Below are 15,768 nucleotides of genomic sequence, written 5' to 3'. Positions count from 1 at the left end.
TGTCGCCTTCATCGTAACCAGCGGAGTTGGCCAGTTTATCGTAACGAGTTTCCATCCAGTCACTGGCAAGCTTCAGGTGTTGCCGAGCATAATTGTGGATGTCGTGCAGATGATCCACTAAGTCTGCTGCATAATCGGTTGTGGGTAGTTCGTTGTCTGGGGGTACTCCAAAGGGCAGGTCGCAAGGTAGTCGTAGTTCTCGTCCGTACACTAGGCCAGCAGGCGTCAGGCGAGTAGTGTCGTGAGTGGATGCCCTGTAAGCTAGGAGAAAGAGGGGTAACCACTCATCCCAGTCCCTTTGGTGCGATCCGTCGACCTTCTGCAAGTTCTCCTCGATTGTCTTGACGTAGCGTTTGACCATTCCATGCGACTGTGGGTGCAGGGGTGTGGTGCGCGTCTTGCTCACTCCCAGGCGTTGCAAAACTTCTCGCAGTAGATGAGACATGAAGTTACGGCCTTGATCACTGTGCAACTCCCGAGTTATGCCGAAGCGGCAGAAGAAGTTGGCATCCAGAACTTCCGCTATTGTCGAAGCCTCCTGATTCGGGATGGCGTACACTTCCGGTCACTTGGTGAAGTAGTCCATAGCGATCAGTAAGTATCGGTTTCCTTGGCCGCTTCGTGGGAAGGGTCCTGCTACATCAATAGCTACTCTCTCGGAAGGAACCCAGACATTATACTGGTGCATTTGCCCGCATTTCCTTGTCCGAGTTCCCCGGCTGGCAGCACATATGTCACACTGTCGACACCATTTCTCAATATCGGTTCTTACTTGGAGCCAGTAGAATCCCTGCCGAACCTTATTCAGAGTTTGCTGATACCGAAGTTACTTCCTGACGGTCCACCATATAGTTCGCTCAGAACGTCCTTCACCATGCTCCGAGGAATAATTATCTGAGCTACTTGACGTCTTCCGTTGGCGGATTCCCAGTCGCGCTCTAGTACGCCGTTTCTCACTGCGACCGATTTCCACTGGGCCCAGTAGCTTTTGTAAGTGGGACTCCGATCCGCGATGTCCTGCCATTTCGGTCGTTGGCCGTTTTCTATTTCCCGTAGAATAGGCCCTATATCTGGGTTTTTAGCTGTTCCTCTCTTAGGGTAACAGGGTCCCAGATGCTTCCAGTAGGATTCCAATAACGCGTATTTGCTTTACATCTGCTCGCTTCTCAACATCGTGTCAGTGCGCACATTGCTCTTTGCAGGGTCGTCTAGAAAGTGCGCCGGCATTGTTGTGTTTCCGGCCCTGACGATGCTCCGAAGTAAAGTTTTATTCCTGTAGACGTTGTATCCAGTGCGCAGTTTGTCCTTCTAAGTGCTTGAAACTCATAAGCCAGGTAAGCGCAAAGTGGTCCGTTCGCAGATGGAACTGTTGTCCGTAGAGGTATTTGTGGAAATGTTCTAGTGACCTCACTATGGCGAGTAGTTCTCGACGGGTAACGCAGTAGTTTCTCTCTGCTTTGTTCAGCGTCCTGCTGAAGTAAGCTATAACACGCTCTTGTCCGTCCGGCATTTGAGAGAGTACTCCTCCAATACCGACATTACTTGCATCTGTGCCCACTATGAATTTCTCTCCTGGTTGTGGGTAGGCAAGAATAGGAGCAGCACATAGGGCACCCTTTAGTGTTTGAAAAGCGGCCTCAACTTCTTGAGTCCACTGGAAGGTTTGTTTCTCTTCCGTTAGTTTCGTTAGTGGTTTCGCAATGTTGGAAACCCCTGAAATAAATCGCCTTTAATATGTGCATAGTCCCAGAAAGCTTCTAACTTCATGTTTGTCCTTCGGGGTCGGCCATTCTCGCACGACTTTCAACTTCTCCGGGTAGGTGGACACCCCTTCTGGTGATACAATATGCCCGAGGTACCTGACCTCTTCCAGCAAGTGTTTACACTTTTCCGGTTGAGTTTCAGACGGGCTTCCCTGAACCCCTCGAACACTTTCCGTAAGTTGAGCGTGTGCTCTCGGAATGTGCGGGCTATTACGATTACGTCATCCAAGTACACAAGGCATGAATCGTACGTGAGCCCTCGTAGGACTCTCTCCATTAGCCTCTCGAAGGTTTCCTGGGTATTGCAGAGGTCAAAGAGCATGACTGTGAGATGCCGTAACAATTGCCCTGTCGAAAACGCCGTTTTCTCTTTGTCACCTCTGTGTACATCGACTTGCCAATAGCCACTCTTTAAAACGAGAGTTGAAAACCTTTGGCTAAGGCCAGCGTGTCCAGGGTGTCGTCAATGATGGTATTGGAAAGCAATCCTTCTTGGTTACGTCGTTCAGCTTTCTGTAGTCCACACAGAAACGGAGCTCCCAATTTTTTTTCCCCGACCAAAACGACTGGGGACGACCAAGGGCTGTCCCATTCTTCTATAACACCCTCTCCTCGCATGTTTTCGAGCATTTCCTTCACTTCTGCTTGTTTTGTCAGGGTTACTCTCCTCGGTGGCTGTCGAATTGGTCGGGCTTCTCCCGTGTCTATGCGGTGATATACTGTGTTTGTCCTTCCATAATCTTCGTTGTCTTGTGCGATGATATCGGCGTACTAGGGCACGAGATCCTTTAACTCTTGAAATTCTCCAGGGTTTAGGTGTGGCTTGGCCGCTGTTGTCATGTTAGCTAATTTCGGTGTTAGTCCTGGTGCTGGTGGCTGCCCCACCGCGGGCAAACCCACGAGTGTTGCTGGCTCACAGTGCGCCAGAAGGGGATCTTCTCCTGAGGTTTTGTCCTTGTGTGTAACATTCATGACCCTCAATGGTACTTCTTGTCAGTCCCGAACTAGGGTCCTGGCTACGTAGATTCCTTCAGGCTGGTGGGCCTGAGGGTTTGGTTCTGCTAGACCATTTTCTACTCCCAGATGATTCTCCATTCTAGCCATCACTATTTCCTCGCTCCGTGCGGGTATCACATGGTCCTTTGCCACTATTAAGCAAGACGGACGGGGTCCTGCCCCAGGACTCCATAACGATACTTCTTCTTCCGCCAGATGCAGAGTTTGGCGCCCTATATCCACTGACGCATCATAGGCGCGCAGTGTGTCTAGTCCCAGGATGAACTCGTCTGTGATATTCGCGACGAAAACCCACATTGTAATAGGTTGGCGTCCCAGGGTAAGGTTCAACAGAACTTCTTTCAGAATGGGTAGCGATCCTCCAGACACGGTCTGCAGCGTGAAATTTGGGTTTGGCTGTCTTTCAGGCCATCCGGCGGCGATATCCGGTCTGACTACCGTGAATTATGCTCCAGTGTCCACTGTTACCTTGCACGGCTTATCACCGACCCATCCCTGGGTGACCACACTGGTGTTGGCTTTCTCCGTCATGTCTGTGAGTGCGTAGTGTGGGGGCCTTAACGCATATGCCGGCGTTCGCCCATCCCCACCGGCCATCGCTCGTATCCCGACGGTTGGTCCTTTCTCCAGCTTGTTTCCAGGTTGTTTCTGGGTCGCTATTCTGATTTCCCCGGCGATTCCTGTTTTGTTTCTTGGAGGTCCTTCTTTTCGGCCTTGGTGCTGTCTGTTGTCATCTCCTCGTTGGGTGGTGGACAATCGGAACCTGGTGCTATCTCCGTGAGGTCTGGCTGCCACCAGTACCGCCTGCAGCTCTATCGCTTGTCGGAGGGCCTCGTTTACCGTCTTCTCCCCTCCCAGCAACAGCTGGAACTTTATATCGGCATCTCGTATTCCATATGCGAAGGGTTTTCCTGCCTCCCTTCCTATGTGGTCAGCAGGTAGATTGGGGTAGGCACGACGGGAAAGCAGTTCAATGGCCGTGGCAAAGTCTTGCAGGGATTCTCAAGGTCTCTACGTCCTCGTTCTTAATTGGCAGTGGTAAGCAGCTGCAAAGTGTTGGTCCCCGAAACGGTCCTCTAGAGCCTGAAGAGTTTCCTCGTAAGTGGTATTTGTTGGAATGCCGGGTAATGTTTCCGCCGCCCGACCCTTCAAGGCAGTAATTAAATATGTCGATTTTTCCTTATCCGTCCATTGGTCGTGCTCTGCTACGGTCTCAAATTGTCGCCGGAACACACTCCACGTTAAATTCGCGTTGAATGTCGGTGGCTGAGCTGTGCTGGCGAAGACCGTGGGTGTGATTCCCCGCTCAGACCTCGTGTGTACTACTTCCAACCGGGCCTGGAAACCTCGTTTGGTTTCTTCAATTGCTACACATGTTTTCGTTAGCTCTTCATTGATTTTATCTGTCCGCGCGTAGAGGGACACTTTATTCTGCTCAGTTATTTCTGACCGGAGAGTCTGTTTGTCATGTTCAACGATCGCCAAAATGTTTTCAACTCTATGTTGGATTTTATCATCCAAATCTGACCGCATAGATCGCATTTCGGCCTTGATTTCTTCCATGGCGGCCTCTCTGTCGGCCGCCGCCTTCCCTTGATTGGCGTCTAATTTGGATATCAAATCTTCTTTGTCTGTCTTCCTATTTTCTTGCATGGCCTTCATCTCTTTCAGCATATCTTCCTTGTCAGTTTTCCTATCGGCGTAATTTTGCCAGCATGATATTTGCTTTTTCTTGACTTAATTCTAGCTTCGCCAGGAAATCTTCTGTCTTTTTTTCGGTTGGCTTCCATTCTGTCTTCCATCCGCAATCGGTTGGCATCTGCTTTTACTTGGTTTGCCCTCATCTCTTCTTGGTGGGTTTTCATGCTGGCGTCCATTCTTGCTAGCATTTCCTCTTTGTCAGTTTTCCTATCGGCGTCTAATTTGTTTTCCATCCGCACTCGGTAGGCATCTGCCTTCGCCAGCATTTCGATTATTCGCTGCATCTCCATTTTGTAGCAGTAAAGTACTTGATGCACAACAATCTGTTTGTGGCGTGTTTAAGTTAGTAACACTTCTGACACCAGTGTAACGTGTTTCCTTACTGAATACGCCGTAGAGATCGTTAGTTGGTTTATTGAACAATCTACAAATATTGGCTACAATTACTTATCACAATATTGCGGGTTTCCACACTTTACAAACCTTACAACCAAATCTCTTCACACTATCTTCAGGAGTCTTCACGTATTAATAACGCGGGAGCTATACAAATCTCCCTCAACTACACACTCCAAATATAACTGGTTATCACGAACTATCACTGATTCTCGCACAAGCGTCTGTAGCTCGTGACTTGCGAACTGAGAACTCGTTGATAACACGCTGACTCTCGCTTGCTGCTCAGCCGGCTTTTATTCCGTTCGCTGTTGCTAGTTGTGACGTGTCTTATAGCCTAGCAACGCTGTTACCCCTTGGTGACGTCACCGCTGTTGACTCGCTTTGCATAGCTTCAAGGTTGCGGGGACTCGGCTAACTTCGGCTCCGCTCGGCTCACTTCGGCTCCGCTGGTGACGTCACCGCGGGGAGAGTGGCGGGTTGATGACTCGCCTATTACGCGAGTGCTACGTTACCGCTACGTGCCGCTGGGCAGGTAGGGGTCAACATGTCACAATATTTTCAATTGTGAATCCAGCCATCAGTGAACTATCCTGGCGCAATTTTGAAATAACTTCTCGTAAAATTGCGGGAGAAGTTATGGGGAGGGATCAAAACTGAAGATAATCTACCTATAGCGCTAGTTTCTAACCCTTCCTGTAAGCGCATCACTGATTGTTGTAATTGGATTGCCATAAAGTCCAATTCGTGCATAATGCGTGAAACATTTAATTGATAGTCTATCCTATTCTCCAAATTTTTGACAGTATTATTCCAAACTTTATGATAATTCAAAGCATTAGTAACAACATTTTTAAGAATGCGGGACACTGCTGCCAACCCGACCGCATTCTGGGATACAGCTTCATCCACTGATTTAAGATAAGTTAATTGTTTCTGAACTGCATGAATAACGTCACCTTCCCTCGTCTTGATACCTTCCACAGTGGTATGCAATTCCTGCAATTGTTGGGTGGCTGCTATCCCTAATAAAATTTTAAGGGCGCGTCCTCCAATTTTAATTAGACCTCTCTTCCTTCTGGGGGTTAAGTCGGCATCCGTTGGAATGGGTAACAGCCTAGAAAGCGTATTTAGTTCCTGAGCTACTTGATCCATGGCAGCACGTGCCTGTTCCGCTTTCCAGTTTATAAATGTTCCTTCTTGTGTTCGATGAGTCCGGCTCCATTCCAAATTGTTAAAAACTTGCTCCATGAAATGTAAGGAGGTTTGGTACAACTGAGCATCGAGATTGATCATCAGATTCCAATAGTTTCCGGTGACTAAGAGTTCGCGTTCTCGGAGAAATACAAGTCCCTTATCCAAGTCAGGTGTGTTTCTTACTCCAGCAACTATACATGAAATTAAACAAAGTCTTCAGCACTCGGTAAAGTTTTATCTAACTTCTCCTGCTGGGAGTGGGCGAAGGTTATACCTTGGGAGTAGTGCATCATTATTTTCCCCTATCTGATCATCTACTATCTCAACCGTTGGATTTGTGAGTGGTTCGGTTCCCGCACATCAGTATCAGTTTGTTCCTCTATCACTTCCACGGAAGGGTAGTCAGGCGTTTCCTGTGTGTCTGCCTGTCTGCGTCGCAGCCAATACCTAGTCCTGGGTTCTTCCCTTGAGTTAGAACTTCCGGTGGCCTTTGATTGAATCTCTGTTTGTCTTCTGGGTTCCCAGGTAGGGTCCTGACTTTGATCCTACTGTTCGTCATTACTCTCTATCGGTGGTAGAGGTGCAGAGCCACTGCTGTTAGCAGAATCGGTATATGTAATAGGTGTGGTCACTTCCTCCGCCGCTGTATCCTGCCCGCCACCGTTTCCTAATTCGGGAATTGGAACGTCAGTATGTATGGGTGACCAATGGGCTACTTCCTGGTAACAACCCGTCATCTTATTGACATTTACCACTATTTTCTTATTCCGCGCTACTCTAACAAGATAATTTAAATCAGACAACCTCCTCACTATTTCACAAAGACCCCTCCACCTGATTCAGATTTAGGGACAGCTTCGTTTACGTCTTGCCATGTCTCGCGTGTAGATCAAGTCTCCCGGTCGAAAAATGGTTAATCTGGTTTCCTTATCATACTGCTCCTTCTGTCTCTCCCTTCCCGTCCTGTTGTTTTTCCCGCGTTACATGGTAAGCTTCCTCAAGGCGGTCGGCTAGAGTGTCGATATGACTATGAACTGAGTCACGACCGTCTGTTGGTTCGTTATTCACGAACCTTGCCGTGGTAAGATCGTCTTCCGTGGGCAGTCGCAGTTTTTGCCCGTGTAACAAATAGAATGGATTGTATCGAGTGACGGAGTGCGGGATGGCCCTATTCTCCATCAACGCATAATTTACAAATTCATCCCAGTCACTTCCTTACTTGTTAACATAGTTACTCATAGTTTGGTGGAGCCCCAAGTTAAATTTCTCAACCTTCCCTTGCATCTGCAGATTGAACGCAGTGGAGTTAATTGGCCTTATTTTCAACAGCTTACACATCTCTTGAAATAATTCTGACACGAAATTAGATCCTTTATCTGATGATAGCGTCTCAGGACAACCTAACCTCGAGAAGATCTCGGTGACAAGCGCTCTAGCTATTGTCAGTGCATCTTGCCTGGGTATGGGAATAGCATCTGGGGAGCGGCTGAAATGATCGATAAATGTAAGAAGGTATCGATTCCCTCGTCTTGTCTCTGGATAAGAGCCACAAATATCTATAGATGTCATTTCAAACGGAGAAGTGATCTCCGGTAACTCTTCCAACGGTGCAATGGGCGGTCGCCCAGCTTTAAATTTCGCACGAGTCGCACTGCTTAACATATCTGTCAATATCCCGATCCATGTTAGGGCAAAAATAAATAAGTTTCACCAAATCACGAGTCCGCTTCGCCCCTTGATGTCCGGCGAAAATATTATCGTGGTGTAATTCAATAATGGGTAGCCTCAGTGTCTCCAGTACAAGCAGCCTAGCGTGTCTTAAATTCTTCCCCGCATACAGAAGTAATCACGTACTAATCACGTAACCGGGTTCGATGCCGGTTCGGGCTTTGGTTATTAATTCCATGCAGTGTTCGTCCTGCTGTTGTGCAGCGATAACAGTTTCACGATTAAGTGCCTCGCCTACGTTATCATCCGGTGGTTTCCGTTCTCCATCTGTAACAACGGAAGCTACATGACGCGACAAGCAGTCCGCGTTTACATGTTTCTTTCTTGCCTTGTGTTCTATTTCAAACTCATATTCTGACAATTTTAAAACCCATCTCGTTAAATGAGCACAATGATGATTTTTAACAGTGATCAGCCACTTAAGAGCGGCGTGATCCCTGACAATTTTGAATTTCCTACCATACGAAAAGCATGTGTGGATTTGGGTACCAAATACAACAGCTAGCAATTCCTTCTGCGTAGTACTATAATTTATTTCGGCAGCGTTCAGCATGCGGCTAGCAAAGCTGATCGGCCATTCCTTGCAATTATGCAGTTGGCTCCGAATGGCGGAAATAGCGTAATCAGTAGAATCCGTGCTAAGAATAAATTGGTGATCAAACCGAGGGTGCGCCAGCACTGAGTCAGATGTCAAAGCGGCCCTGAGGTTATCAAAAGCCTCTTGCTGCAGTCTTGTCCACACAAATTTCTCATTCATCTTGGTCAGTTTGGTTAAAGGTCGGCTCATGGCTGCATAATTTCCAATAAAGGATCGATAATATCCAGATAAACCCCAAAATGCTGTCATATCCCTAACATTCTGAGGTCGTGGAAAATTCTTGATAGCCATATCTTTGCTTGGATCTGGAGCGACACCGTCCTGATTCACTATGTGTCCTAGATACGTTAGCCTCTTGTACGCGATCAAACACTAACCTCGTCCGTCTCACATGGTCTTCAATTGTTTCACTAAATACCAATAAATCGTCCAGGTTACACAAGTACCTCGATATCACGTAATCCCACTAACATGGCATGCATGACGCGTTGAAAAGACGAAGGGGCTCCGGAAAGTCCGAAAGCCGTCCTTTCATAACTAAAACTACCAAATGGGGTTACAAATATTATATTGAAGCATCCTGTTACACTCTACACAATATATGCACAAACTCCGTCCTAAGTACAACAATTTATTGTAGTTCTTTCGTCTTCCTTTCTTCTACACTACGTTTTTCGGCCGTAAATGGCCATCATCAGGTGTATACTATCACGTAGCTGCTACACTGCACGTAGTTTAAAATTTAAAAAACACCAGTCTTCCCAATTGTTCATTTCTCTGTTGCTAACAGGTTTCGATATATCAGAATCGTTCCCGCTGATATCTGTCAGATATGTACAAAATCTTTGTTAACGTACTCACGTCAATTTGATTTTCAGAAACTGGCACCTTTAAAATCAATTCAAATTTAAAAATTTCTTTAATTTTTTTTTTNAAAAAAATTTAAAGAAATTTTTAAATTTGAATTGAAGATTTTAAAAGTGCCAGTTTTTGAAAATCAAATTGACGTGTGTAATAGCACAAGTATTAAAGATAAACAGCGGAACGCACACAGGGAGCATACACTGAAGAATACCTGAACAGTGCTGAAAACAAGAAGTTGCCGCTGCAGCACTATAGACATAGGGCGGGTACCCCAGAGAATTATAATTTTAAATTAAAGAAAGACGAAAGAACTGCAATAAATTGTTGCACTTAGGACGGAGTTTGTACATATAATATGGGGTTACAAATCCTGTATTGTCCTTGTCTTCATCCCTTATGAGGATGTTCCAGTACGCGATTTCAGATGTCTAGAAAGGTAAAGTATCTGCTTCCGGCCATTAGCGAAAGGTTACTTTTAATATCTGGTATGAGGTATACTGGCGTGATAATTACGGAATTAAACCGTGAAAGTTTGTACAAAACCTGTACTTTGGTGTTACATCGGGGGATTTCTTGGGCACCAAAATCACAGGCGCCGCCCATGGTGACGAACAAGGGGTAATGACCCCTTTGGACAGCATCTCGTCCAACGGGCCTTTTATTCCCCTGGTAACGATTAGGGCACTCGATAAGAATTCGTTTTGATGGGCAGGGCGCCCCCTGTCCGAATTTCATGACACCCTTTCGTAGTACTGGGTAATACCCCGGTTTCATCGTTACAAAATGAATCCAAATACTCCTCCATAATGGGCAACAAGGTTCCTCACTCTCCTGTTGTCAAGTGTTCCAACTTCTTCTCTAATCGTTTTCGTATCTCTATGAGTTACCAGGAATTTCTTCCGTGCAATGAGTTGATTTGATGATCGGCCGTTTCCCTTGACCCAGGGTGGAGGAGATCGAGTCCCGCACCCACGGTAGGGGCCCCCTAAGGGGTTCGGCCTGTCCCAAACGGGCGTGTTTTCCTAATTCGAAGTACTGTCCTCGAGACTTTAATACCTTCAAGAAGCAATACATGGCGCTGTTGTCCTGGCGGTATGCCTTAAACCCTCTATTACTCTTACATATTTTACGAGTACTCCTTTTCATATTTTTCCGACTTCGACGTTCTGCCTCTAGGCCTTTCAACTCTGCTAATTAGTCTGACGTCAGAACTCGGCTCGCAACTTGGACCACGTACGCTCCTGGAGTACCTAATTCAAGGAGCTCAATCAACACTTCCTCCGGTAATTTCACCCCGTTATTGTTCTCTATTTTCCCATTCACCAGTCCCTCAGACAAAGGGGTGAACACGACTGACCCGAGGACCACAACGTTCCAGCAATCAAAATCGACACCTCCCGTGCTCCACTCTGGGATGGGCTCTTCAGCCTGTCCACGCGGCAGCGCCTTCAGCGGGTTTATCATTCCCGCCTCCGACGTCCTCTGCAACGGGTGGCTTTGGTGGCGAATCGTTCGACATCGTTCGACCTCTTGGTCTTATAATTGATAACGCTTCCTTCCAAGGGTAAGCGTGCTGGTTCGAAAGTCCATGCTTGCCCCCATGTATCCGAGAACATCAACCCCTAAAATCACACTATACTCCGAATCCAATGGAGATATCAAAAATTCGTGGGTAAATATTCTTTTCCCCACCTTGAACTTCATGACCTGAGTTCCCCTTAACTTCGGCTTACTTCCGGTGATCCCCTTTGCGGCTATCTGGAAACCTTGAATCTCGGACGCGGCAATTCCGGGTTTTACCACACTCACACTCGCTCCTGAATCAACTAACATCTGATGAAATCTCCCATCTATCTCTATGTCTAGCAGGACAACGCTCATTTGTAGCAGGCCTACCTTCGCGTCGTCGACGGCGGGTTCGACACTGGGGATCTGAGTGCCAAACCTGGCCCGTTTGGATGATGTGGGACTCTAGACGCTCGTGGGCAGTCCCGCTGTCGATGCCCGAACTCGCGACAGTAGTAACACAGGATTCAGAAGAGCGAGCATCGCCGGAGGGAACCCACGGCCGTGCTGGTCGCCTGGGCTCTCGTCCTCTGGGTCTTCCTTCGTTTCTACATCCTCGAATTACCTGCCGTTCGCGTTAAGGTCCAATCCTTGGTTTACCCCGCTGATCACTCCACATCCTCACACCTGGCGGAACGAGATTAGGAGGTTGTCGACAATTCCTCACGTAGTGTCCTGGTTTTGCACATCGATAGCATCTAGCATCATGCCTAGGCGTAAAAAATTTCTTGGGGCCCTCCCTCATTTGCTGATGCATTCCCACATTCTCGATGGTCACGGCCACCCACACCGCTTGCTCCATTGTACTGGGTATTTGGTACCGTATCTGCTGGCCTACGACACTTTTGAGCCCATGTATGTACGTGGCGAGCAACCTATGTTCTGTCTCCTCATCGATTATGCTCTGCGTCTCCTCATTATTGACCTTTCTAATGGTTCTCTGGCACATATTCTGGCAACGGTCACTAAATTCTACCGCCCTTTCATCCCTCCCTTGGACCGCATCCTGGAGCCTAGTATAGTAGAACTGGTCAGGGAGCTTGTCACTAAATCTTTCTACCAAGGCCAATCTCAAAACCTCGTATGGGCATCCGTCTCTTCTTAACTCCTCGCGCCCTTCCAAAAACTGTAAATCCAACACCTGTAATTGTTTCTTCACAATAAGAGCCTTATCCTGGTTGGTCTAGCCACTCACCTTACCCAAGATTTCAATTTAAATCAGGAATTCGTGTACAGGCCTATCCTGACTGTCTCCCGGCCATTCCTTGATGCCCGTCAGGAGCGAGACATCCTTACCGCCTCTATGGCCTTCCCAAATCCTGAGGGCGTCCAACTAATCCCGAAGTTCTTCCATCTGGGGTTGAAGGATGTCCATTTCCTCTGCCTCCGCCATGATCCGCGTTCTACGTTCCCTATAGAGGATCGGAGAATACTTGCCTTTGCATGCACTCAACGGTTTTCCTGGGTAAATCTACCTTCGTGCAGGCTTTTCTGACACATTAGCGTACTCGAGCCTGGGGCCTTCTACCTTGCTGTTGGTGGGTACCTTGTAGGTTTCCTTCCGTGGGCTCCTATACACTCCCTGCCTGGGAAATGATGAATACCTTCGGGGCGGAACGTACCCCGGCATCTGAGACGTTCCTGCGGACAGTTCGGAATATAGTCTCTCCTCAAATGGCTCCCGGCCGTAGTTGGATACTAATCGCTTCTCTCGTTCTCTAGGTTGTTATACGTACACCCTGGTGTTATGTACCTCTGGACTATCCTGGTCTCTACATAAAAGACTATGGTCCCGTTCTGGCCCGCATTAGTAAATACCTTATACAATGGCTCCTGGAATCCCTTCGGGTTTCCTTCAAAAGCAATTTGATGCCGCGAGCTAACTTCCAAGTGTTTGAATTTATATGCGTGTTTGTCGATCCTTTCGGGGCTAATTTTCGCATACTTATGGAAAAATTTCGTTACCAGCGTCAAGGCGAACAGATCTGAATTCTGCAAAGCAGTAGGGCTAGTTGCGGCGACAACATGAACTAACAGAACCGTGAAAGAGGGTGCATCTCGGTGGTCAAGTCCCTTTCTACAAGTGCACTGTCCCCAGCAACACATGACCACATTCAAAATGTTAATCTTCACCAGCCTTTGATGGCATCCCGAGGCAGTGAGAGTTATCCACATTACTGTACCCTTAAGTTCCGCACCTTCCTTCGAGGTGTAAGTCCTGCAATTCGACGCACTGAATTACAAATGATCCCACCGCTGCCACCCGTTTTGTTGTGCCGCAAAGGGGGTTACGGTAGTCTAAAATCTCGGGGCACTTGTGGATACCTCTCACCGGGTCAGGGGATGTATGGTAACATCACGTTGAATAGCAATTGAAGTAATAAATGAGATAATTAAGTATGAATTCTCTATGTACATGTAGTGCAATACTGTAACCTACCATAACACATGAAGTAATCCTAAAATTTCTACAATTCCTAAAGCCGTATACATTGCCTCATACACTTGGTTTATGAAATATCTGCTGTATCTTTCCTTCTTCTTCTCGTATTACACCAGTTAGAGAGAACTGGCAATTGTCCACAGTGACCTGAATATAGGCAAGTACTCACATGACCTCCACAGCCATAAGATGGCGCCGAGGTCTGGTCCCTTCATGTCTGTCACTAACACGGGTTCTAGGAGCAACTACTCCTCCCAAAGTAAGGCTTTTTCCTGAACTATGACTGGGGTTTTTATAGGGTTCCAGGGGTCGCGCAAGTACTACCCACGCGGGATCCGCCCTGAAATAGTGTATTCTCATTGGGTGCTCATTTCCCTCTTATCAACTTGCCCATATAAATTCATTCGACCGGTGCGTGATTCTCTTATGCGCGCACTATGGAATGGCTGACTGGCGGATACCGCACACACTCATTGGTATGATCTCATACGATTTCCGGTCAGTCACCTGTTGACGCCATCGACCATCCAATCCGTTCCACTGTCCCCAAGTGTTAAAATTGATTGCCGCCTATACCGTGGCATAACAACTGACATTACATTAATAAATTCCCACGACCAAATCTTAACATCCATTGTTGAAGTGAAAACAGTCTGTTCCGAATTTGTAATTTTCGTTAGAATGGCGACAGATGATTTTATATTGTGGGGAAAAAAATTAATTGTAAATACAAAAAAAAAAAAAAAGCCTAGGCCTCCAGGCAATGCCCATCCGGCCGAGGCGACATGACAAACAGGTTAGTTGGCAGATCCATCTGCTGCGCAGAATTGGCACTACATGTACAGCAGCACGTTCAGTGCTCTGTGTGTTGTCCGTGGTACCAAAAAGACCAAGACCACGAGTACAAAAGAAACTCTTGCCACGGCGGTGCCGGACATTACGTTTTTAATGGATGTGCGAAGTTGTGGATATTATTTAGGGAATCATTAGGACAATTCTAGAGAAATTTGGTTTCCTCATATTTTGACAAATTATGGTGTTTGTGATATTATTCTGCTGTTGCAAGTTCTAGTTGGGATTCTGCTAAACTTCGCAGCGCTCATTCTGAGGGTCATGCTTGTAGTAGAATGCACATATTTACTGCTTTATGCCCTTTCTCGCCTGCTACACATACCAGCCCTACCAGTCCGACTTGTAAAGGAAGTCATGAGAGCTGATGGTCCATGGTATGTATGCAGGGCATAGAGATGCACTTTTGCGGCTCTGCGGTGTAAATTTGTAGAGTAAATTTTCTGTTTCTAGGACGTGTGTGTGTGTGTGTTTGTGCAGTCTGGTAGCCAGTTACCAACGTTTTGGAAGCAAGAGGTTTACTTAAAACGGGTGAACTAACTGCCTTCAAAACTGAGCAATACTCTGTTAGACTACACAACATGTAATAAGACAATAAGCTTCATAATCTCTGCCGGCCTCTACTGTGACAACAAAGAAATCCAAATCAATGTGTTTGTTAACAGTAATTAGTATGTGTTTCCTTACAGACTTGGGCAAATATTCAGAGGTAGGTACTGGTACATTTGTTAGAAATATGATTCTATATCAATGTGATTCTTGTAAATCAATTTATTTAAATAATAAAGGGAATGCGCACAATGTGCATAGAGTAATTGTTTTATTCGAGACACTTGTCGGCTATTGATGTGGTTAAGTTTTTGCATATGGTAATGTGGTATCTACTGCACTTTTTATCACAGTGTTTACACACACACGCATCATTTGCTTCGTGGAAACGTTCGTTCTTGCGTATCTTGTGGTGGAATCCGTGTGTTGCCAGCCTAGTAATTGTGTGTCGTAGTTTTCTGTTGGGTCCTGTCCAGGTTCTGTCAGTCATTGCATCAGTGCTGTAGAACTCTTCCCATATTTCCTCTCTTTTTTGTTTTCTTTCTCTGATAACTTCCTCTGAGTTTTTTGTGCTTGGCAGTTGATATCTGAGTTCTTCTAGTAGGAAATTTTCCTTGCAGAGTTCGTATGTTTGTCTGGACTGTGTGTTCTTAGGAAGCCCTAGCGCTAGTTTAAGGTATCTTGCCTTCACATGTTCTATTTTCCGCAGGTTTTGTTTGGATAGTTTTTCCCAGGTTATCTCTATGCCATATAGTAGTATGGGACGAATTTTTGCATGGAATATTTTCATTGCTGTTTCTAGCGATAATAGTTGCAGATTTCAGATGGTGTATATAGCTTTGATGGCTGCTGTGCATTTTTCTGTTATGTGTGCCGTGAATGTTGTAGATGTAGACTGCAGTGTTAAGCCGAGATATTTATATTGTTTTACTGATTTTATGCGTTCTCCATTAAGTTTTATTTCATCACTTTTTCCTTTTTTTCCTCCTTTTCTGAAAGTCATTAGTTGAGTTTTGTTTTTATTTATTTGTAGCTTGTTTTGTCTTGCCCAGTTCTCCAGTGTAGTGGAGGCTTCCTGTAGCTCCTCAATATTTTTT

This window comes from Cryptotermes secundus, unplaced genomic scaffold (genome assembly GCF_002891405.2).
Source record: "Cryptotermes secundus unplaced genomic scaffold, Csec_1.0 scaffold1133, whole genome shotgun sequence".
Taxonomy (NCBI): domain Eukaryota; kingdom Metazoa; phylum Arthropoda; class Insecta; order Blattodea; family Kalotermitidae; genus Cryptotermes; species Cryptotermes secundus.
Note: the sequence above shows the minus strand (reverse complement) of the source record.